This window comes from Talpa occidentalis, unplaced genomic scaffold (assembly GCF_014898055.3).
Source record: "Talpa occidentalis isolate TD23 unplaced genomic scaffold, MPIMG_talOcc4v2.1 talOcc4.2, whole genome shotgun sequence".
NCBI classification, from domain to species: Eukaryota; Metazoa; Chordata; class Mammalia; order Eulipotyphla; family Talpidae; genus Talpa; species Talpa occidentalis.
The window spans coordinates 17,151,146-17,175,920 of NW_023602073.1; the positions used below are offsets into that span (position 1 = coordinate 17,151,146).

The 24,775-nt window shown below is 44.8% G+C and overlaps 1 protein-coding gene and 1 non-coding gene across 2 annotated transcripts in view; both read left to right on the plus strand.

Moving 5' to 3' along the window:
- LOC119251752 (E3 ubiquitin-protein ligase TRIM38-like) overlaps positions 1–24,775 on the plus strand; it is a 73,445-nt gene that overhangs the window by 44,063 nt on the left and 4,607 nt on the right. The window lies entirely within an intron of this gene.
- On the plus strand, positions 5,992–6,098 carry LOC119253578 (U6 spliceosomal RNA). Its single transcript, XR_005127117.1, has one exon. It is a non-coding gene; the product is annotated as a U6 spliceosomal RNA (small nuclear RNA).

The following is a 24,775-nucleotide window of genomic DNA, read 5'->3' on the forward strand; positions in this document are numbered from 1 at the left end:
ATTCATCTAACCTAAGGGCTCTGTGCTCCTGGAAAGAAAGGCCTCCCCCTCCTTACACCCAGGGTGCGGGTCCTGGGCCTTCACTTACCTCTCATGCACGATCTTCTGAGATGGGGCGTGAAAGAGAAAGAGAAAGAGATGGTGAGAGAGGGCTAGAGAGCAAACCAAACCAAAAGTGCTTTTGCCTAACCAAAGTGCTTTTGCCACTGCTGCCCTCCCACCACGCACACACATGCACACACAGACACATTAGCTCTTCCTGACACACCTTGGCCTGGCGTCGTTCACCTCCTGTGCCACTCAGCACAGCCGCACACTCAGGGTGGGGTCCCTCCAGCTGCCACTCCCTGCAGCTACAAAAAGGAAGTGAGCTCTGATCTAAATCAGAAACGAAACTAACATGTAGGAAGGCAGACTCCTGGACATGGGGAGGAAACTGTGACTCTGTACACATGTCCCAAATGGGAGGGGGACACAGGAGAGGACCCTTTCATTTACAGCAACAGCAGAAAGGATAAATGGTGGCCTAGGACGCTTCTGTCACCCCCACAGTCTCCGCAAATCAGCAACTTGCAGAGGTCACTTCACAGACTCTGACCTGAGCTCTGTCTACTTTTGCCACCAGGCTGCTTGGGAGTCCAAGACTCTCCTCAACCATATTATCCTTGCAATTTCCAGCCCTTATTGTTGCAAACTGCTCTGGAGGGTGTGGTGGGAAAAGGGGGTGACAGCAGCAGGGCTCATGGATACTGCAACACTTCCCCACATCATCCTCCCACTCTTGTCTTCTCTTGCTGCGTCTTGCTTTTCTCTTCAGTTTTGCTCTGCCTGACTGATGCGTATGCCGGAGTCACCACACAGGAGAGTACAGGAGCCATGAGGCCCCTGCAGTGAGTGGTCTGCACCACGTGGGAGCTGCGTCATCAGTGGCCTGTGCCACTGGGGGTCAGGGGACAAGCATTAAGTACCTCAGTGCCAGCACCTCTAGTTCAATAAAGAACACTATATTGAGTTACAATTAATGGAAAAAACAAAACAAGGCTCTGCCATATTTATAGCCTCCGGTATAAAAGGCATTTTTGATAACAACATAGTATTTTTGCTTAAGAACTAACTTCTGCAGAGTCTGAGGGGCTGGTCGGGAGAAGGGGGAGCCAGTCAGGTGAAGCGAACTGGGATTCTAGAGCTGCCTGGCTGCTCCCTGGGCCCCGGTGCTTGGCTTGGTGCTGACCTGAGAGCCATCTGGGGTCTGTCTGGCAGCTGACCTGCAGAGGAACCTGGGTGTTGCCCAGCCACAGGCCTGCCGTCCAGCAGCTCAGGCCCGAGGCCCAGTTGTGACCCAGGTACCTCTCTTCACACGCAAGAGAAGTTTCTTCCAGGTCTACACCCACATTCTTGTGCCCAGAGCCTCTGCCCATTTCCACTCATGACTCATCATGTCCTGGCACAGGTTGGGGAGGAGACACCACACAGGGGCAGGACACCCCTCTGAGGCATTCAGCTCTGGAAGAGGTGGTCCCTGATCTTATGGTGACTTCTCTTCTACCTACTTGCACCATCACTGTCATGGTTGAGACTCTGGACCAGTCATCCCGAGTTGCCTTGTCAATGGACCAAGAAAGGAGATGAGGGACCCCATGAAGGATCAACCACCCCCACACAGCAGCAGCAACAGACAAGAGCACAAGCTCACGACAGGGTCTGTCCTGTGACCACTGCCTCCTTGGCACCTGCTGTGTGAAGGAGGAGATCATGTAGAGCTCAGGGCGGAGAGGGGTGGGGGATGCAGAAGAGCCTTCAGAGAAATGTCCCCTAAGTGGGGAGAGCCCAGTGCTTCATGTGATGTGTGTGATGTGCTGAGACAGCTCAGGAGAGATCAGAGGGAGCCCCCCTGGGAGCTGCATCTCCTCCAGATAGTGGGGAGGTTTCCCCCTACAAGTCTGGGTGCAGGAAGTCAGATGCCCAGACTCGGGAGTGTTTCCCTGGATTGACATGAGTGGTCTTTGGAAAACTGTCACAGAAATCCTTAAGGAACTTTCCTCAAGTCCTTCAGCTGTCTCCCCTCAACCAGGATTACCGTGGCCTCCTGTAGGAAGATGCACCTCTCGCTCAGTTGAAACTTGCTTAGGGCCTTTATTTTGTTCAGGGGCTCTGTTTTGCTTCCAGGCATTGTTCACTGAACATTTACTTACCTGCTTATTTCCTGCTTCCTTCATGGGAATTCAGCTCCAAAGGGTAGAGATTTGTGTCAGTATCATCAACTGACAAATCCCAAGTGTCTAGAAGTTACAGCCCAGTGTGATCTGTGAAACCAGAAAATGATATTCTGACATACTCTCGACGCAGCCCCAAGCAAGTACGTGCACACAATGGGTGATGGGGGGACATGCGAGAGGTGTGGTGGTCATGGTGTGGTGTGGGGGACATGGGTGAGGATGGTGGGCCGTGAGAGGGGTGTGGTGGTCATGACTGTTGCATGTGAGTGACATAGGCATGTGTGAGTGTGTCAGATACTTCATGTGGTATGTATGGTGTGTAGTAAATATATGTGTGTGCGTGCTATGTATATTCGGGGGATGTGGTATGTACCATGTGCCAAAACCTGGGGTTTGGGTTAGTATGATGAATTGTCTGTGGTGTGTGTAGTGGCTGTGTTTATGTATATGCATTTTGTGGGTGGTAAGCACGGTAACCTCTGAGCAGTACCAGAAATTGCCAGAATTCCTGACAGTCACTGGTTTCTAAGAGAGCTGTTTCCCTTAATGGAAGAGAAGATTTGGGACTCTGGAAGGAGCTTAAAAGAGATTCCACCTGCATGCAGCCATCTGGGGTTACATATCCAACTGTGCCATAGAGTTTCTGAGTGGGGAAGCTACTGGAAACTGAGGGTAGCCTCATGAACCTATATACACAGAAGACTGGTGGGTTCCTTTCTCTCTTGCTCCTCTATCTTCAACTTGAACAGAGGACTTGGAAGAGAAATGAGTAGAGACCAGGGAGAGGTACTTGCAAAAGATATGTGGGTGTGAGACACGTGGAGAGATAGTTTCTTGTCCTTGGCAGACTCAGTGGCTGTCATAAAAGAAGGTGCAATATTTTGCATGTTCTCTCTGCTTCTGACCCAGTTCTTTGGGAACTGCGTGACCCTTCTCTGGTGCTTCCTTACCAGAAGCTGTCAATAGTCAGGCCCCACGACAGGCCAACCCTATTTGACTGGGCATTTGTATGGTTTCACCCCTTTTAGAATCTGCACCCTTAATAGTTTAGGGCCCCAAAGGTGACCCTCGTGTACAGAAAACTCCAGACTTAATACCTACATTAACTGTAGTTTCAAGCCTTCCCTCTGGGTGGATGCATCCAATATCATAAAAACCACACTATTTGCTCTTCCTTGTGAGAGGATGTCAGAATATTTCAAAGTCAACACACATTGATTTTTATCGCAACTATATATTATTATAACATATTGCAATTGGGTGGCTTTTTGTGGGTATCATTAATGCTGTTTGAGAGCAGGCTGACTACACCATGGTGCTGGGCTTGGCCAACTCAGGTCAGATCATTTCAGTCCCACATGGAATGCACCCGTGAATCACTAAGATACACAGGTAGTTGATCAATCTACTTGATCAATCTGAATCATAATAAAAACTTTCAAAATCCTGACACTGATAACTAATTTTTGACATTTTAAAATATTTCAAGATGGGTGACACTAGCAGTCTGGAATAAGTCAACTTTATTTCTAGATTGAGTCCCCATCAAAGCTCATTTTTATACAGAATCTCCTCCCAGTTTCAAGCCTGTCAATGCAAACTACTGTAACTCTTCTCATCCTTTACTGAGTTAGGATCCTATGCAAGTGGACTCACTAGGCTGGTAGATATCTGTACTTACTATGCCATCCAGGACTGCGCTCCCACCAGCCATGAAATGTCAGTGATTAGAAGAATCTCTGCTATTTTGAGTTTCCTGCTCTTTTATGCAGCTGATAGAGATGCCTGCAGTTTCCTGTACATGCACACATGTCTTCACATGGCACCAAACACATGGAGAGCACTCAGCCCTCTAGACTCCCGGTCACCCTGCTGCTCAGACCAGGACTCCTGGAAATCAGGTCTCTGAACTCAGTGAAGAGGGATGGAGAGGACGATGGACTATCACTGCTATTTTCTTCTTTTTTCCCCAGTGAAGGCTGATCATCTGCAACATTTTAGCCATTATGTCCATTCATAATACAGATTTATTGCAGAGTCACTGAGAGCTCAGCAAGTTCTGAGTATAAGGAAAGAGAAGTGAAGAACATAGGAAATTTCTACCTTCACAGGGTTTTCATTGTATTTGATCATATCATCATGTCATTATAATGGTATCATTCTCTACGATCCCAAAAAAGAGGCAATTCCTGGTTACTCATCCGGTAGAGGCAGGAATAGAGGAGAAGACGGATAAACCTGGGTCGGACAGTGTCAGAGAAAGAGGTCTTCAGAGGGGTGAAGATGTGGGAGCCAGTCAGCATGTTGTAAAAGGACACAAGTCCGGCCTCACAGTCCAGGAAAACCCCCACAACCAGGGGCTGCTTGCTCAGAGAAAGGGAAGTTGGAGGTGAGGTCAGGGCTGCATACTGTTGCCCTCTGCAGAGCCTGAAGGCCCAGACTTCAGACTGAAACTTGAGATTCCTTGCAGAGGCCCAGCACACAGTTTCCAGACAAACTCCTAAGTCCCACTGAGTTCCTTCTCCCACATCCACCTCAAAGTAATGCCTTCCAGAGGTGAAGCTCTCACAGCCCAGGTACTGGTTACTGGTAACGCACAAAAGGTAACGCAAGGTAACACACAAAAATCTCCTGGAAGTGCTAAGCTTCATCTTGGCATCTTCACAAGCCATTTCTCTTCCATCCTTAGACACAGTTAGGCCAACATGAGCTGTATCTGCATCCAGAGTCACGCTGACTAAAGAAAATGAAACAAACAAACAATCAAAACCAAAACAAGACGTGTTTTTTATGTCTTATTTTTAAATAAATCTAGGCTATGTTCAATTGCAAACTTTTTCTTACTATTAGCTGTGTGAGTCATTCTATAAATTGCTAAATTACATTTAGCAGAAATCATCATGTTGGCACAAAGAATTGTGGGAAAGATATTGGAATGAGCTAATACAAGATTAGTGTTTGGTGAAATTCCTGGTAGAAGCTAAGTGATAAATATGTGATAGTAAAAGTAAATGTCATCATTATCTTCATCATCCTCATCATCACCATCTTAGTCACTCAGAGAAACCAAGGACCAGAACTCCTCAGGGTGGACATGGTTACTGTCCTCCCCAAAGCCCTTCCTCTTGCAGGCGGGAATCATGAAGATAACAGTAGTCAAGTCCTTCCCTTTACTAATAACCACCCACTCCAAAGATCAGAAAACACAATGGCAGAGCTCATGTCATAACTTGTGACTGAAGTTCCAGGATTTCCCCAGGTATCAGGACACACGCCAGCCCCATGGCTTATAAGTGAAGCTCTTCTGACTTGCTTGAGAAAATGTTCCATAGGGATTAGTATAAGGAAATAAACTCAACACTGATAGCACAAAAAGCATATAACTAGAATCAGGTTGAATAGAAAAATATGTGATAAGCTAAAGTTGATATTTGCCAATAGAGCAGTATTAAAATGAAGAGAGCTAAGGAGTTTCCCGTATCAGTTACCACCCACTGTAACTGGGTCACAACAACAGCTGGTGCCCAATAAGAAAAACCAAGTGTGCAAAACACTTCCTGTATTGACTGCTCCCTCCCTCTCCTCTGTATCACTCCCCAGCTTCCTCCTCTCTGCTGCCACCAGGAAGGCTGAGCCCTGTGGAAACATCAACCAGGCTCCCTTCGCTCTGACTTCTCTTTCCTTCAGTCAATGTGAAACACAACAGGAGATGTGGCAAAAAGAGTTTGACTCATGGGTTAGGAGTACAATATAAATACGTTAAAAACTAGTAATAGCGCTTGCTTCAGCAGCACGTATACTAAAATTGGAATGATACAGAGAAGTTTAGCATGGCCCCTGTGCAAGGAGGTCATGCAAACTCATGAAGTGTTCCATATTTTTAGAAGTAGAACTATCATGAATGCAGACAATATGAAAATATACATAGAGGACCCTAAAAACTCCACAGAGAAACTAATCAAAATAATCAACCGGTTTAGTAAAGTAGCAGGATACAAAATCAACACACAAAAATTAGTAGCCTTCTTATACATAAACAATCAATCTGAAGAAGAAGAAATAAAGAAAACCATCCCATTTATAATTGAAACAATAAAAAAACAAATACTTGGGAATAAGCCTAACAAAAGAGGTGAAGGAACTATATAAGAAAATTATAAAACACTGTTAAAAATAATTAGAAGAAGACACAAAGAAATGGAAAGACATCCCCTGCTCATGGATTGGAAGAATTAACATTGATAAAATGGCTATCCTCCCAAAAGCCATTTACAAATTCAACACTATTCCAATGAAAATCTCAATGACATTCTTCCAACAAACAGAGCAAATACTGATGAAATTCATATGGAACCACAAAAAACGGCAAATAGCCAAAGCCCTACTGACAAAAACAAAAGAGAATGGAGGTATCACACTCCCAAACTTCATACTATACTACAAACTTATAATAATTAAAATAGTATATATGGCCTGGAACCAGACACACAGACCAATGGACCCGAATAGAAAGCCCAGAAATAAAGACACACATATATGAACAACTAATCATTGACAAAGGAACAAAGAATATACAATGGAACAAGGACAGTTTGTTCAATAAATAGTGCTGGGAAAGCTGGACCATCACAGGCAAAAGAATGAAACTACACCACTACCTCTTGCCATACACAAAAATCACCCCAAGATAGATAAAAGATCTGGACATAAGACCTGAAACCATAAAGAATATAGAAGAAAATATAGTAAAACACTACAAGACATACATCTCAGTAACACTTTCAAGACTCATCACCTGAAGCAAAGAAAGACAGGAAAAAATAAACACCTGGGATTACATCAAATGGAAAAGCTTCTGTACAGCAAAAGAGACATTAACCAAAACAAAGAGACACCCCACTGATTGGGGAAAAATCTTTGTACTCTATACAACTGATAAGGGACTGATCAAAAAGGTTTACAGAGAACTCACACAACTCAACAAGAACAAAGTAAACAATCCAGTCAAGAAATGGGCAGAAGAACTTAAAAGACATTTCTCCAAAGAGGAAATGCAAGTGGCCAACAGTCACATGAAAAAATGTTCAACATCCCTTATAAGCAGGGAAATGCAAATCAAAACCACAAGGAGATACCACCTTACACTAGGAAGAATGGCACATATCAAAAAAACTAGCAAAAACAAATGTTGGTGAGAATGTGGTGAAAAAGGAACTCTTCTACGTTGCTGTGGGAGCTCAAACTGGTCCAACCACTGTGGAAAGCTGTCTGGAGTTTCCTCAGTCTTCTAAAAATGTAGCTACCATATGTCCCAGCAATTCCACTCCTCGGGATCTACAAAAAAATTGATTCAAAAGAATACCTGTACTCCTATGTTTATTGCAGCACTATTTATAATGGGTAAAACCTATAATAGGTTTTACAAATGCCCAAAAATACAACACAAATGCCCAAAAGCAACCCAGATGACTGGGTCAAGAAGATGTGGTGTATATACACAATGGAATACTATTCAGCAATCAAAAAAGATAAACTCATGCCATTCGCAGCAACAAGGATGGAGCTAGAAGGAATCATGCTCAGTGAAGTAAGTCAGAAGGAAAAAGAAAGATGCCAGATAGTTTCACTAATAGGAGGAATATAGGGGAACCAAGTAAGACATCAGGAGGAAAAATCATAATACAAAACAAAACAAAAACAAACAGACAATTATAAACCAGAGACATCCTGCAGGGGAGGAAAATGGAGAGAGATCAGAGGGAGGGAGGGAGGAGCTCAGGGGACTGAGGTGATGGTGCACGGGTGCGTTGGTGAAGGAAATTCTATGGGAACTACACCTGAGGGGCAGGAGGGGGAAAAATAGCAAACATTGTTTAAAAATTAAAAATGATGTAGAAAATATATTTTAAAAAAAACTAATAATAAAGGCTCAGCTATGTATGGATACATATCTATCTATACACATGTGTATAGATATCTATTATTAAAAAATAGGAATAGAAATGATTGCATAAATGTGTACAATGGGACAATAATAAATTGCTACATATGAAAAATGAGACATAATAAAATTTTCCAGAATTTTCAGGAAAGCTATAGCCTTTATTAGACCTGTTTTACTTAGAGAACAAAGATGAGAAACGCTACATTACATACCAAACATCAATATATTTATATTCACAGTACAAAAGACTAGGGTGGTTTCATTATCAACCAGAGAAACAGTTCAGAAGTCAAGTTAAGGAGCCAACACACAGTCGTCAGAGAGCTGCACAGGCGGGTTATAGGAATGGAAAGGAGGGGCCTGCAGGAGACACTGAAAACACGTCACACACTGTATTTAAGAGCGCTGATGCCTAAGTAGCCTCTCTGAAACTCTCCTGCCTGTCTTTTTCTGAGAATGCATCTATGGTTCAACATTAGAAAGCAAATTTTCACAATCACCACATTATCTGATAAAGGGAGAGAAATCTCATGATGTCACCAATTAATGCAAAGAGCTCATTGATAAATTTTGTACCCAGGGATGACTTAGCTCTTTAACCTTGAGGAAAATGTGTCAATACAAACACTGAAACTTCACATATCCAAATGCAAGACCAAGGGCTAACAGACTTACAAAAAGAGATTGAACACCATTAGTGAGAACAGAGAAATAAAATTAAGTCCATAATTAGGTACATGGTTAAATCCACTGGGTTGTCAAAAGTATAAGTTGTTCACCAAGTCACATGGGATTGTGCTACTTTGGGGAGTCCCCTACTGCAGGTTGGTACCATTCATGCAATTTTAAGATCTGCATATCTAGTAAAATTAAAACATGCATCCCTACACAGCACCTTCCACACAAGGTACATCACTGAAAAAACCAATCAAGGAAACAAGGAATTATGAGCCAGAAATGTTCACAGTAGTATTTTGTGCAAGAACACTTAAAAAAAAACAAGAAAATAACAAGAGAATTTAAAACTTCAATTAAAAAAAATCATATTCATTTATTACCATACTGCAGAGTGACAAACTGTTCTCAAGATACGGTCTCAGTCCCCAATTCTCCATGTGGGAACTTACAACACTCACTTCACCTCCTGTGTCTCAGTTTCCTCATGTATAAACTAAAGAAGCTTCCTACAGGGGCCTCCCTGGTGGCGCAAGGGGGTAAGACACATCCTATGAAGCTGTCTGCAGTCTCTGCAACACGAGTTCTATCCCCGATGGTCAGGAAGCAACCCACATGGCACAGCAGACCTCTCCTGTCTCACCCGCTGTTCCCCTGAGCAGTGTACTTTGGTGTTTCCGCCTGTTCTGTTCCCCACTCTGTCTCTGGTGAATCCGCTCACCCCAAACCCACACCTTTGGCCTATACCCCACCCAGCTCTTGTATGCATACATAAATAAATCTTTAAAAAAAAGGCTTCCTACAGTGAGGACTGTGGGATAAAACAGGAGAACACATGTGAAACCCTTCTTGTCGGCCACAGAAAGCACTCAGGTAGGCTAGAGGAACCTTGCAGGTGGCAGTACCTGTTGTTCCACTGGAACAAGCTACCTGGTTACAGGCATCAAGATAACACCTTCTAGCAACCTGGGCCTTAGGAATATGCCTGACAGATTGAAAGCTCCAGGATATAAGGCTGTATGGACTAGAATATCACTGCAGCATCGCTGTCACCCCCCAGTGCCGGAGAGCCTGAGGCCCCATCAGCAGGGATATGGTTACATGTAGTTGTAAAGCTCTCATGGAGAGGTAGCTTTACATGTAATCAACGAAATGGAAAAGAGAGTCTATGCATTCACTGTCTGTACCAATACAGTGAAAATCTTAAGTATTGTTACCTGGAAAAGTAGGACTGGCGAGGAGTGGGAGAAACCTTGAACTTCTTCATGCCTATTATTCTGTTTAACTGATTACAATTTATTGCAATAATGAATGTAGCAAAAAAAAACCCAACTTTAATAAATGAGGATTTTTAAAAGAAGGACAATTATTTAGTGAAGATATAAGCTCATCTCAGACACAGGCTGATTTGAACCATGTTGTAAAGTTTGTATAAAAGATAAGAGTAGACAAATCAACTCAGTGACATTTGGTCCTGGCTTGTATACGGTTGCTTTTTCCTTCTTTGCATCTTTTTTGGATCACATTCGTAGATATTTATTTTGGTATTTGGCACTGACATTAATTTGGGGGAATCACATACAGGTCCATAATCCCTTATCTAAAACCCTGAGGCCAAATATTAAAATTCAGACTATTTTTCATGATACAAAGACAGACAATAAATACACTTGACATGATCTGTCCACTACCAGCAGGGTCTCGGCAGCCTTGTATCAAATGCATCAATATTCCTGCAGCAGGTGGGATAAGCCAGATTGCAAATAGACTCAACAATAAAAAGCCTTAATAATGGGGGTTTTAAAAAGAAGGTGATGTATTCAATTAAGAGACAAGCCCAGTGTTTAGGAAAAATGAGGAGAGTGGCTACCTGGGCTGGTGCAGTTTATGAATGTGAGGGGGAGTGTGAAGGGCCTGCACAGATCCCCAGAAGGCTATGTCCTGTGTAAGCACTGGATCATCCTGACAAGGGAGAGGGGACACCTCCACAACAACTCAACAATCTCTCTGGCTATGAGTCTCTCCAGGGGCAGGTGGTGAGCAGGATTACCACGACGGTATCTTTCAAGTATAATATCTAAAGAATTCTTGGCTTTCCATACCTTGGTAGCTCTTTAACATTTTCTTCACATCCAAGTAAAGCTCAGGAACATTACACACAGTGTGGAGCTCCAGAGAGATGGCCTCTGGCACTTCCAGCTCCACAGCTGACTCCTAGGATCAGCAGAGGACAGAGATAACTTTAGTGGGATGGACCATTGCCCTAAAGACCCTCACCCTGCCCCCCGGTGCTCCTACGGCACTTACCCACTCAAGGTGTCTTTTACACCCTACAGAGAAACAAGGACACAAGGCTAAATGTGGGTTAATCAGTATTTCACAGGGTGAGGCACAGGGGGCTAATCTCTAGAAATATTACTCCAAGAACAGAGTAACCCAGTCATAGACACTGTCAGAAATCAGGTAGACCGATACCCCTCTGTGTTCTAAGATAGCAGCATGTATGTATACAGTGTATGACCCTCTGAGTTGGTAACTTTCTGTGACCTGTGTCTCTAATCATAGCAGCCTGTGGGCTCTTAGGGAAAAAGGCCAGGAGCTTCCCATATTCCCTCACGAGATTTGCATCAGTGACCTAAAATCCTTCAGAGGAGCTCCTCTAGACATCACTCTTTCAGAGGGCCTTAGTAGTGAACACAGGCAGAGCCTCTGAGATGGGCCACGTAGGTGGCGGCAGCAGATGTCTTATAATGTTGGAACTGTCAAAATACATTCTCACCCTCAGAATGTGACCCCTAGTCTATAGAACCTAGAAGAACTAGTTTCAGGCATTTATCATGGAGCTGAAAGAAGGTCTAGGAAGAGTTCATTGGGTCACGTGATATACCAATAAATTAGGGAAAATGTTGTCATTCATGTTGATTGTCTCCCTTTACACTCACAAGTCACCTGGAGAATCATCCAGGAAACAGACCGGCACTCAGGGTTCAGACACAAATGGCAGCAAATGATACATGGAACAGACACAAATGGCAGCAAATGATACCCTACGGTTTATATTGGACACACTGGAACCAATTGGCCTATAAAAGCACAAGGAGTATATTTTTTCATTCACATACAGTTACCCTATAGACTACTGGAGGCCACTCTCCAACCATTGATAAAGAAATACTACTTTAAATCCCCACAGGAATTCCCCACTTCCCAGAGAATCTGGAAGACCTTGCCATCTTCCCCTGCTTCTCTCCACTGTCCCCTTAACACTCAAGCACAGACACCTCTTCTGTGTCCTCCCAGGGCACAGCCTCACCTGCAGCAAAGCCTGGGCTGGGCCCTGACATTTCTCCTCTAGTTCCAGGATGCAGCTCTTGAGTTCCTGGCTCTGCTTTTGCAGACTCTCCTCACTGTCCTGCAGAATCTTCAGAGTCTGCTCTTTTTCTTTCTCCTGTCTCCACAGACAACACTTCTCCTCAACACAGAGGAAGGTGTGCAGATTCTCAAAGTCAGACTGGATTTTCTTTCTCTGGAGTTCTATCTTCTCCTAGAATAAAGAAGATATGCTCAAAGGTGCAAACAAACCAAACTTCATTTGTGGACGAAATGAGGAAAAAATGAGGTACATCTCTAAAATGGGAAACTCTCATCCTTAAAATTGTATGGAACTCTGATACAACATGGATGAGCCTTGAAGATACATGGTCAGTGGAGTAAGTTAAAGCAAAGGACAACAATGTAAGATTGCTTTTAAAAGGTACCTCGTTAAGTTGGAAAACAGAAAAGGAAATGTGGGTACCAAGTGGGAGGAGGGGCAATGCAGTTATTGAGTGCCATGTTGGAAGAATAAATGAGTTCTGCAACTGCAGAGTAGAGTTGGGGACACCCCAATATGAAGATGATGCCAATAAAGTGAACACAAAGGATGCTGGAAATGGTAAATTTCATGTTTATTTTAAAGAACACAGACTCTTATAAAAAGTAAAGTGTTTGGGGATACTGTGATATTTTTGCCATGAGTCATCTGAGGTGGAGGAACATGCAAGTCCTTGCTGCAGAGTGAGGCCCAGGGGGCAGGACTCAGATGTGGGAGAGGCTGCCCCAGTTCTCTACAGTCAACTCAGTAATTTCCTTCTTCAGCAGCCAAATCACAAGGAGGCACGGGCTGCTCGACGATGTCATTAGGGAAGGAGGGCCCTGGTCAAACACTAATAAACCCAGTTTATATTTCAAATGTATGAAAATGTCCCTATCCTGGGGAATTTTGTGAAGCAAAAGTTTGTGATAATCATCACCAAGACTAGACATTAACCCAAGTAGGTGAGTCCATGATTATCAATAGAGGGAGGTCTGAGGCTGAATTTGATCACAGATACCAGAAATATTCATCCACAAAGCTTGTGTCCACTTCAGCCTCCTTATGTATAAGACTGTCAGAAACCACATGATCTCCCTTGTGGGACTCACTTTTCATTTGGGAGACACAGAGTTGCAATTTCCACTGGGGCTTCCTTAGTTCATGGGGTGCTTCAGTGACTGTGATGTTGTGGAGAAGGGAGACTGATTTGTGTAGGAGACACATACAGGACAGCTGGATTCTGGCACTGACATGGTCTTTACATATTTGCAGCAATGGAAATTCTCATTACCTGAGATTCCAGAAATGCAAGAAGTTTGACCCTCCTTTGAGAGTTTAAATTTAACATCCACACACAAAGGACCAGGACAATGGCTTCAAAGACACCATAGGGAGACATAAATAACTAACCAGTCTGCAGGCTGAGTGCCAGTGAGGGATCATATCAGTATTTCTGTAAGGCATAGGTCTCTGGAACAGGAGACTGCTTGGACATGGAAAGTCTTAGCGAAATACAGTGAGCAGTAAAAAAATATTTGCTCTTACAGCAGTTCTATCCTCATCGTCAGTCTCATAAAGTTGAGTAGTATAATGTCATCTGTATCTGACCCTGTATACAGAGCTCATAAAGGTTTTTGAACCTCAAAGGGCGAGTGTGCACCTTGTGTTGTGGTAAATGTGTCAAAGTGATGCAGTTGAATTCTTTTTACCATGAACTTATTTAAACTCTGAGGAATTTCCAATTTCAAATTTAGTCAAGGATGGTTCTAGGTAAGAAATATCTAAATTCTGCTTCTCTGGACTGAAGTATCAGGAATCCCAAGGAATTACTATAGTAAGGTTGGAAAAGAAAGGAGATAATTATCATAGAATGTTTTTCCTTGGATGTCATTTATTCAGTCTGGTGCATGTGCTGTGCTAAAACATCCCCTCTGCCTGGGCTCTAGGATTCACAATAGTTTGAAAACAATAAACTCAAAATCTTACCTCCCATTTCCTTGTTTGTTTCTGTGTGATCAACTTCCGACTCTGACATTGGTCTTCTTGTTCTCTCAGTTTTGTCACAGCTTTCTGGAGCTTTTCCTGATAATAATAGGGTGAAACTGAAAGGGAACTGCTAAGAAAAAGAAATCTTTCCCTGTTAAAGGGTCATAGACCTGGAAATGAAAAGGAAATAGTAAGTTTGCTTCCTTAATAAGCATATCTAAACAAGGTCTGGCAGCCTGCTAGGGTGATTGATCTCCCAGGCCTTCCTGGAAGATCTGTATCCTTCCCCTTTTCCAGTGTCAAGAATTTGTATGCTAACTAAGCAACTTTATCAATGTAAAGTAGTTGTGTATAAAAGAAAGTCTTTGTCTCTAGACCAGTGTTCAGACCTAAGGGGACTACCCAGCTCTGAGACCTCATGCATGAGTAATAAAGCTTTCCTGACCTCACCATTCCCGAAGTACCGCTTGTTCTTCCCCTGCCTGGGTAAAAGGCTAGAATTTATTTCTGCAACATTTTTTGGTTCCCTGACCTGGAAACAACAAGCGCATTGGCCCTTTGAGCCACGGGCTCAGGAGGACGCCAAGTAAGGGATGGGAAAGAGAGCCAGGGAAGGGGACGCGCGCTCCGCTGAGGACTTTCGGCGGTCTCTGATTGGTTGCTCCTGCCCAGCCCCCACGTAGCCTTCCAGGCCAGACTTCCAAAGGGCTGAGTGAGGCCAGGACTTGATGTGGACATCGGATCATATAAGGTAAAGGTATCCTGGTTCCCATTTGGCCTACCCAGAGTGGTAGAAGTGTTACAGGGCAGGGATAGGGGCAGCCCAAATCCCGCAAACCTGCCTATTCTAAATGGGTTCTGCCATCCGCCACATCAACACAAATCATATGAGGCTTTAATGGGAAGGAACTTTAATACAATTAGGAAACAAAACAGGAAAGGCAAAGAATATAGTTTCTAAATCAAGCACCCAATGTTACCCGTTCCCTCGTGGGTAAAAGTCCACCCAAGCAGGATTGGCCCAGTGCAAGGCCCCAAAGCCTGCCACAAATCTAAAGCATCTTCCAGTGGGGACCCACAGAAAAGGATCAGAAACAACCAGACAAGTCTGGAGGGAAAAGAGCAAAACCAAAATCAAGATTAAAAACAGCCATTGTCACCTCCCCACAGGTCTCTCACCCACATCTGTGTCACCCAGTCCACGACCAAAAGGCAAGCACAGTTTCTTCATGTGTCTCTTGGCTCCATGTGCCTCCTCCAGGGCTCCTTCTAGCTCTGCATCCTGCTTTCTTCCTTCCTCAGTCTCCTCTGCAGCTTCTTCTCTCTTTGGCTCAGCTCCACCCTCCATTTGGGTGGGGCAGGGAACCTGGAACCTCCCCCTTTCCTGGGGACCACCCTATTACAGAAAGAGAGGCTGACCACCAATCAGGGAAGACTCAGTGGTCTCATTCGGTTTTGGTAGGGAACCTTGGAACTCCCAGAAAGGGAGGGATGGTATGGTTATAACCTTCGGGGTGTATATGTGTGAGAGAGTGGTGTGTGTGTATGAAATCTCCACAGCTGCAGCTGAGGAGATAAATTGGGCTTTGCCTGTGGTTCTGTCAACAAGTCATATGGTTGATCGGTGACTGGATTTGTCAAAATCTCAGAGCGGAATGCCAGAGAAGCATCTGCATGCTCCCCCTTCTCTTGCTGTAACATTAAATACAATAGAAGGGAATGGGAGCAGACAGACGGTCCTGAAGACCGTGCTTTAAAAAAAAAAAAAAGAGCAAGGAAACTGATAGGGAATTTTCTGCCCCACTTTCTTTAGAACCTAAGGGGCATTCTTACAAATATAACTTGGGAAATAATTACTTATCTGAAAAAATTAGTTTAAAAAGAAATATTTGAAAGTAAATTAATAATTGTTGTCAGCATTGTCAGAAATATTGGTAAAATAACTATCTCTAAAAATTAGTGCAAATGGCCAAAATTCTAAATGAAAGAGATCTCTGTGTCTGTGTCTTTGCCTTTGTGTCTTTTGTCTCTGGAGGGTAGCTGTGTTAAATTTGTTATAAATGGCGCCTATATAAATTCTAATAGAAATGAACCCAAATTTTGAGATAGTGATCTAAAATTTTTGGTAAACAAAACCTAATTCAAAATGTAATGGTTTAATTAAAGCATATATGCCTTAAATTTATAATGTTAAAAAGTTAATAGCTTTATTGTATGTTTATTTTTATTTTTTTTTTTTTTATTTTTTTTATAGAGGCATGCTTTTATTTATTTGTTTGCTGGTTTGTTTGTTTGTTTTTTTGTTTATACATGCACTGGGTACAGTCAGAAGCGCGGGAGGGTGAGAGAATTCACCAGAGCCAGAGCGGGGAGCAGAGCAGGCAGAAGGACCGAAGTACACTGCTGAGGGGAGCAGCGGGCGGCAGGAGAGGTCTGCACGCCATGTGGGACCCTCCTCTGGTGGCCGGGGAGCAGCCGGGGATCAAACCGGCGCCGCAGAGGCCGCGGGCAGCTTCGCAACCCAGCGCTCAACCGCTGCGCCACCGGGGAGGCCCTTTATTGTATGTTTAAATGCGTTTAATTTGGGAAAGAAAGGAGCTGGGAGTAAAAAGGAGTTATTGACCTGGTCTATGTTAACAGAGATAAACGTGGATAAATGTGCTTTTGTTCATACCTGGACTTCCCCAGGTGAGCATCTTAATTGATTTTTCCTTCCCTTGTCCTAGCTAAGAGAAACCCCAGCTAAATGAAACTGTTTCATTTGTAACTCTGCAATTTGAATTTCCTGTCCTACGGAAAACTAAAGCTACAGATGGTATCTCTATTTTAAATCTGTTCTTTTTATCATTATTTAAATGGTGGTATATTTCTCCTATAAGACTAAGGATATACTAAGTTTAATAATGAAAATTTGTTGACTGCTTAATGTTGCTTCTTATTGTAGGAAAACTAAACTTTATTGTCATCGCCTAAAAAAATATATATAAAACAAACATGTTTATGTATAAGTTATCCATTACAAAGGAATAATAGCATAACCGCTCTTATGATGTCTTGAAGTGAAAAATGTAATTACCCTGTTAATTAGCTGAAGTTAGGTTGGAACAAGGCCTCAGTGTGGACTAAAAGTTTCAGGGAGTAACTGATGGACTTTATCTGGCCAGGCGCCTGACTTGTGTGCCACAGATGAGCAGATGAGAGTCTCCTGCTCACTTTACATTGTTAATGTGCCCCTTTTGGGGCAATGGCTGCTCTGCTGTCTAATTGCTTGGGAGGGGGGTGCCTCAAACTTTGGAAAAAGTTCTCCTCTGGGCATGTGGGCATGAATAAAGATGAAATTCTGCCATAGTAGTCTTGTTACAGGGCAGGGAGAGGGGCAGCCCAAACCCCGCAAACCTGCCTATTCTAAATGGGTTCTGCCATCCACCGCATCAACACAAAACATATGAGACTTTAATGGGAAAGAACTTTAATACAATTAGGAAACAAGACAGGAAAGGCAAAGAATCTAGTTTCTAAATCAAGCACCCAAAGTTACCTGTCCCCTCATGGGTAAAGTCCATCCAAATGGGATTGGCCCAGAGCAAGGCCCCAAAACCTGCCACAAGTCTAAAGCACCTTTCAGTGGGGACCCACAGAAAAGCATCAGAAACAACCAGACAAGTCTGGAGGGAAAAGAGCAAAATCAAAATCAAGATAAAAACTGTCATTGTCACCACCCCACTGGTCTCTCACCCACATCTGTGTCACCCAGTCCACGACCAAAAGACAAGCGCAGTTTCTTCACGTGTCTCTAGGATCCATGCACCTCCACAAGGTCTCCTTCTGGCTCTATCCTGCTTCCTTCCTCAGTCTCCTCTTCAGCTTCTCCTCTCCCTGCTTAGTTCCACCCTCCATTTGGGTGGGGCAGGGAACCTGGAAACTCCCCCTTTCCTGGGGACTACCCTGTTACAGTCCTATAATCTAAAAATTAAAACCTAAAATCTTGTAATTAAATGCAAATAAAGTGAGGTGTGTTAAGAAATGGCTGACTCAAAAACATTACGGTTTTCATCCCTCATACTCTTAATAGTTAAATCAAAAGCCTGATTTTGTTGTTGCATAGCTAAGAGCTTGAATTTGTTGCAGCACATTCTCAGTATGTGAAGTAGAATATCTACCTCTCATAGAAACAAGAATGTAGCAAATGGCACATACACACATTAACAAAAAAACACCCAGAAGCACAGAGTGTAAAGGCATGGCTTGTAAATCACCCACATATGTATACAGAAATAAAAGCATGTGCCATACACTAGGTTTAATCCAATTATTTACACCTATAAAACTGGTGGTGATATTTAACAGAAAAAGGCTACTTAAATTCAAGGCTGGAAAAAAACTGAAAGAACTCAAGTTAGGGATAAAACCGCTTAAGCTCATGGTTGAGGCCACATTTGGGTCAAAAACACACCCACAGAGCCGTACGCATGGGGAAAAAAAAAGCAGACTTTTCAAGATGTGAAACAAAGATTCTCACTGCAAGTCCTGCAGACCTAGTGCGCTTATGGTGACCAACGCAAGGAAAATTACTTTGGGCTGGCCAGCCACGGGTGTAGCTTGGAAGCCACATTGGGCGCCAAACTGTTACGGAGCAGCCCTGATATAAAAACTGGTTGTCTGGCTGTGGGTCCTCACCCACGCACTTAAAAGGGACTTATTTATACTCCACTACAAGCACACACATAAAGGTTAATAAGAGGTTTATTTACAAGGGAAAGTGGGGGTGGAGTCCACAAAGCTTGTATGGAATTAGCTTTAGGACATCCTTTCCCCACTAACACTAGGAAAGATAAAAGATGGGCCATGATAAATACACGGGCCATGAGAAGGACAGGAGAAGAGGCAGATTAAGATCTTACTTTGCAGTTTGTCTGTCCTTAGACTCTTATCAGACATTTGATAGGGAATATTATTTACAGAAACCCACTATGTAGTTTTTGATTACTAAATTGATTATTTTAAATAAGAAACTTAGATTTTTAAAGAAGCTGAAATTTTTAATGATCACTAAGAAGTTTTGAAATTTTCCAACCAACTAGCAAGCTTCCTTTATAGCTGACTAGAAAGTCCAAAGTAATTCTAAAAAAACCAACTGAGCCTGATCCCAGAAGTCTGAGTGTGATCAGAAGTGGTCAGTGAATTTAGAGGAAGAAAACACCTCCTTAAAGTGGAGACTACTCTCTTCAGCTTGCTTTACATCCAATTTTTACAGTGACTGGTAGATACTGAATTAGGTGTCTGACTAAACACATAAAAAGCAGAAAAATACCAAATTTTTAAATTATCTAAGACCTGATTTTAGATATTTGCTTGAATTCCTTACACAGGCACAAAGATCAGATTTACAAAGCTATTTGCATAAAATGGGGAAAAGGTAAGATAAGTATGATGGAGGACAAGAATAGAAAAACTGAAAAGGAGGTGCCCACAAGACCAAAAACCTGGCTCACAAAATGCCAAGAGCTGGAGGTGGGGGTAGAAGGGATTAACATAGCCATTGACACAGCTAAGGAAACCAAGATCTTCAGTCTCCAATACCTAGATTACAAAGCAAAACATCCAACCATGTATAAAGATATGGAGATTGAGCCCAACAGACCCCAAAGGTAAAGATATGGAGATTGAGCCCATTATAGAATCCCCAATCCCTTCCAGATTCTACACAGTTACCCAAAATCAGCAACTAACTGGAAGGCTCACAAGGAGTGAGCCCCTCCCAAACAGAAGACAGCTATATCCGTGCAGTCCCTGCACAGGCTCGGGGCTGCTCTCCCCCGCCCACCTGTGCCTAAGCAGGTTCGTCTTTTCACCAACCCTCTCTCTCTGCAGGACAGCAGCCTCCCTGCCTGCCCGTGACTGTACCTTCTGGGGCTTCACTTCACTGACCTCCCTCAGCGGAGGCCACTGAAAGGTCCATGCAGGAGGCCAGAATGCAAAAACCCACCAGGTAGCCCACCTGGGAACAGGAATGCAGAAGCCTGCCTAGAGAATTCAGACAATGAACCTTCCCCCGCCCTACAAACTTTTTCCCACCTTAGGAACCCAGTCTCCCACCTGACCTCTCCACACCCTATAAAAGCCTGCATCCCCCTGACAACACGTGGCTTCACTGACCCCCACCTTGGGTCTGTGAGGTCTGCCCAGGGTACAATAAATTTTCCCTGCCTTTGAGAAATTTAGCCTGGCTCTCCTTTTCTTTACCGTGCCGAACCTTTCAGCCACTCTCTTCAAGGCCACCCGCCTGCAACCATGAGGGCCTCTCTTAGTAAATTTGTCCCTTCTGGGGCATCTCTTCCTGCCCACTTGTGTCTCCTTTACTTTCCTGTCCCCTTTCCCTAATAAACCTGCCCTTTAAATATAACTAACATCTCTGTCTTGTGGAGAAACTCACCTGGGAAATTTGCTGTGTGTCGCTGAAAACAGGAGCTCTGGTGAAACCGTTCCAGAGTGAACGTATTAGGGGGAAAGAGATGTCCTAAATCTAATCCCACACAGGCTTTGTGGACCCTACCCCCACTCCAGACCAAAGCCATCAGGACATTGGGAAAGACAAATCCCATCACCACCAAAGGGAAGGTTGCTGGGACCTGAGGGTGGGGTTAAGCAGCCAGGTTTGGTATAAAACCAGACACATGGGCTTTGGAGGGTTCCTTTTTTGGCTCTCCGCCAGCTCGCAGCACTAGGCCAGCTTTGAGAGTGCCTTTGGGTTTCCAGGTCGGTGGATCCGGTAGGACGCATTAAAGACTTTATTTCCCTATTTTCTCCCTGAGTTGTACATTTCATCATTTCCTTTTCCCTTGTAAATAAAACCTTTTATTAACCTTTTGTGTGTGCCTGTAGTGGAGTATTAATAAGTCCCTTGTAAGTGCGCGGGTGAGGACCCACAGCCAGGCAACCCGTTTTATATCGGGGCTGCTCTGTAACAAAACCAAGGATCCCGTACTCTAAACCCACTAACTCCAAAAGCGACATCAAGTAGAAGCTCTGGCCGAGGCCCAGTGCTCTCATTGGAACAATTCCAGCCCTTCCAGCCATCTGCCAATGTCCTAGAAGAGTCAGGGTTATCCCTGGTTGCCTATAGCCAAAGCACCTGAACTGGATTTCAGGGTAAGATTTTAGAAGAGGATAGATAAAAGGAACTCATGCATGAGCCAGCCAATTTGGAAAAGGAGCGCGTATTGCCTGCCTTTTGTGTTAGAAAAAATAACATCAGTCTGTTCCCCACTATCAGTTTTTCCTGGGCTGCTGCAGGGAAACAGTAAAGGGAGCTGCTTCTTAGACATAGGCTTGTAGCTACAGGTTGACCACTCCGTTAATATTTTTGCCCCAGGGGCTATCAGATGAAATAAATATGGCGCCTCTCATAATTTTAACAAAATCCCTGGTTTCCAAAAAAAAAAGCCCACAAACAAAGAAACAAACAGGAAACTCCAAATACCAGATACCAAGTAGGCATCAAGTAAAAATACCAAATGTTTCCCAATTCCCACTCAACTGGGCCTAACACAACAAAGGCGCCCCAAATTGAGGGAGACTCATAGACTCCCTCCCAAACTGATGGGAACTGGACTCCCTCCTTGAGTCCCTTGAGGGGACTCCAATTCCTCCCAAATGTGTGAAGGCCAAGGTCTCAGCGTGCACGCCGGGGGAACTTACACCAAATGCCAGGGGACTGTGGTTTTCCATCCAGTTTCCATCTCCTCAAAGGTGAATGCAGGGTGCAGAGAAGAGCTGTGCCTCTCCTGAGGAGATATGGGAAGTTCCCCCGAGGAAAAACTCTCGGGCAGCTGCTGGGACTCTCCCCCATCGTCCTGGAGAGAGGGTGCTCCCTCTCAGCAGGCGGGTCAGGATGCCACCCAGGATGCCCAGGCCCCTCTCTGACAGCATGGACAGGTTATGACCCTCTAGTGGGCTCTGAGACCTGGGACGCTGGTTGCAAAGGACCCACCAGACTGGGACTGCTGTCAGTTACAAGCAGTGATTCCCTATTTTTCTCAGCATGGTTATGTAGGAATTATGAACAAAGACATCTGCGTTTTATCATAAGTCAGAGAAAGCAAAACAACCTTGCCTCACACGCCATGTACGTGAGCTCATACACACCACGTAGGTGAGCCTTTGGGCTTATCGGACATGCCTGTCCTTGTGAGCCTCTGTTGCTAAGTCACGATGGAGGAGACCTCCAAGGACTAAGCAAGTTCGGGGCATCCCTCCCAGGCAGTTTTCTGCCCTGGCACAGGTGAGTTTTCTCAGCGTTTCGGTCAGCCTTTCCCTTGCTGTCCTCAGGTCACTTCTCCATCATCCTCATGCAACACAAGTAAGCCCTGGCATGGTGCCATGGCCAACTGCTCCATCATTGCAAGTCAGAGTTGGGGTTCGGAGAGCCAAATTGGCACCCACTTCCTGGCTAGCTCGCCAAAATTGTTACTGAACGCTGGCCTCAGTTTCCTTCAGCCAATAAAAGGAAACAGAGTTTGAGGAAAAGGAAAGCGGTTTAATTTGTCGACAAATGAGGAGGGCAGCAGACTCATGTCTGAAAGACAACCGTCCTGCTCTTTGGCAGAGGGCAGGGGTGTTTATACCAAGGGAAAAAAGTGGAGCTGGGCGAGGGTCTGCAAAAGGGGAGAGGGAAGGGGTCAGCAACTGGGAAGGTTGGGCGCCAGCTTGTTTTTCTTCCATAGCTGATGTTTAACTTTCTCTTCCTTGAAATGCAGGAGTGCTCATCTGGGGGGCGGGGTCATAAAGATAACTCTGTCAAACGAGGGGGAAATTGCAACCAATGGGGGAAAGACAAACTGTTCATCTTGTTAATGCCCATCAAAGACAAAGCTGTCACAAAACAGTGGAAAGACAAATTTGTTAATGCCTGTCTAAGAGACTGGTCCTTTGTAAGTGTATCCTATGCAGTCCATGAGCTGACAAGGGCTGTTGCCTGTGAGGATGCAGGAATTTCAGTGACAGCCTGTCCCTGCCATTGTCAGCGACATTGTCCTGGAAACTAAAGTGATGAAGGCGGAGGTGCCAGTTGATCTCTGATAAAGATGCTTGTCATGACTGGCCCTTGTCTGAGAACAACCCACCATGCTCTCGGGTGATTCTCTCACGGAATGGTCAATTATTGAGGAGACGCCCGCAGATGAGAAACCAGAGCACAGAGGCAGGGGCTGCTTAAACAGGGGGGGCTGCGCTTTCCAGTCCCCACAACACGCAGAGGGAGGAGAACAAGCAAGGGCACTGCCAGAATCTATGGGAAAGGAAAGCTCCAGGGAGCGCCTACTGGGGGCTCTTCCCTCCCCACCTCCCCCCTGCACTGCCCTCACCTCCCAACTCCCCCCTCCCAAGCCTAACCCCCCTCACCGTGAGCCCCGCCCCAGTGCTGGCCCCGCCCCGCCCTGCTGGCCCCGCCCCTGCCAGCCCCCACCCTGCAGCCCAGGAGGCGGGTCTGGAAAAGGGAGAAAAGGAGTCTGACTGGGGGAGTGAAGAGAAGGGAATGAGGGTGTCCTTGTGGGGTGGGGGCGGGTCTGCCCGCGGAGCAGAGGAGGGGGAGACAGAATCGGGGTCCTGGGGGCCAGGCTGGTGCTGAGCCAGAGAACCCCCCCCTCCCCCTCTAGCTTCCTCTGCAGTGACTGTGGTGATTCTAATGGAAAAATAAAGAAGTATAATGCAAATCTGCATGCTTAACCGTCAGATTTAAAGCAAATTTAACATTTCATTGTTTCCTTCAGATCGTTTAGAGAAAGCAAAGAGGACACGTTCAACCTAAGAAGGAACACCCCTTCCCACCTCTTAGTACAGCCTTACTTTATGAAAGGTCGAAGCAGAGGCCAGGAATGAGGAAGCCCACATAGAAAAAAATACAAGAGGCCCTGACACCAGGACCACTGAGACCATCAAACCGAAACTGAAGTCATAAACAGGAGGAAAAACAATTTGCAGGAGAAAAACAACTCGGCTCCACGAAAAACAACTTTGTTCCGCCTACCCCTGTTTCCAGCCCTCCCAACCCGGTTCTCCCACCTAACGTCTCCTCACCCTATAAGAAACACCCTTCCCCTGACGACGGGCGGACTTCACTGACCCCCACTTTGGGTCCCCGAAGTTCGCCCAGGGGCGCAGTACATTTTCCCTTTCTATGAGAAAGTTTAGCCTGGCTCCCCTTTTCTTTACCGCGCCGAACCTTTCACTTCTGAAATGGGTTCACTGATTTTCAGGATTAGTAGGCTTAGCGGTTTTGATACACAACGTATTTCCATAGCAGGGAGGAGCCGCGCAACACCAAGAACTGGCGCCTTGGTCTCGCCTCAATCTGGGCGCGGTGGACCGCAAGCCCCACAAGCCTTGAACTACAAGTCCCAGCATGCCTTGAGCTATGGGTCCAGGCTGGCCTTGAAATAAAGTCCAGGCATGCCTTGAACTACAAGTCCCAGCATGCCTTGAACTACAAGTCCCAGAATGCCACGAAGGGTCTACTTTGGGGACCAAGCTTGCTGCAGAACTGAGTGAGCTCTTGTTCAGCGGCGATCCGGCTTCTGCGTGTGACAGGTACCTGTTAGCAGG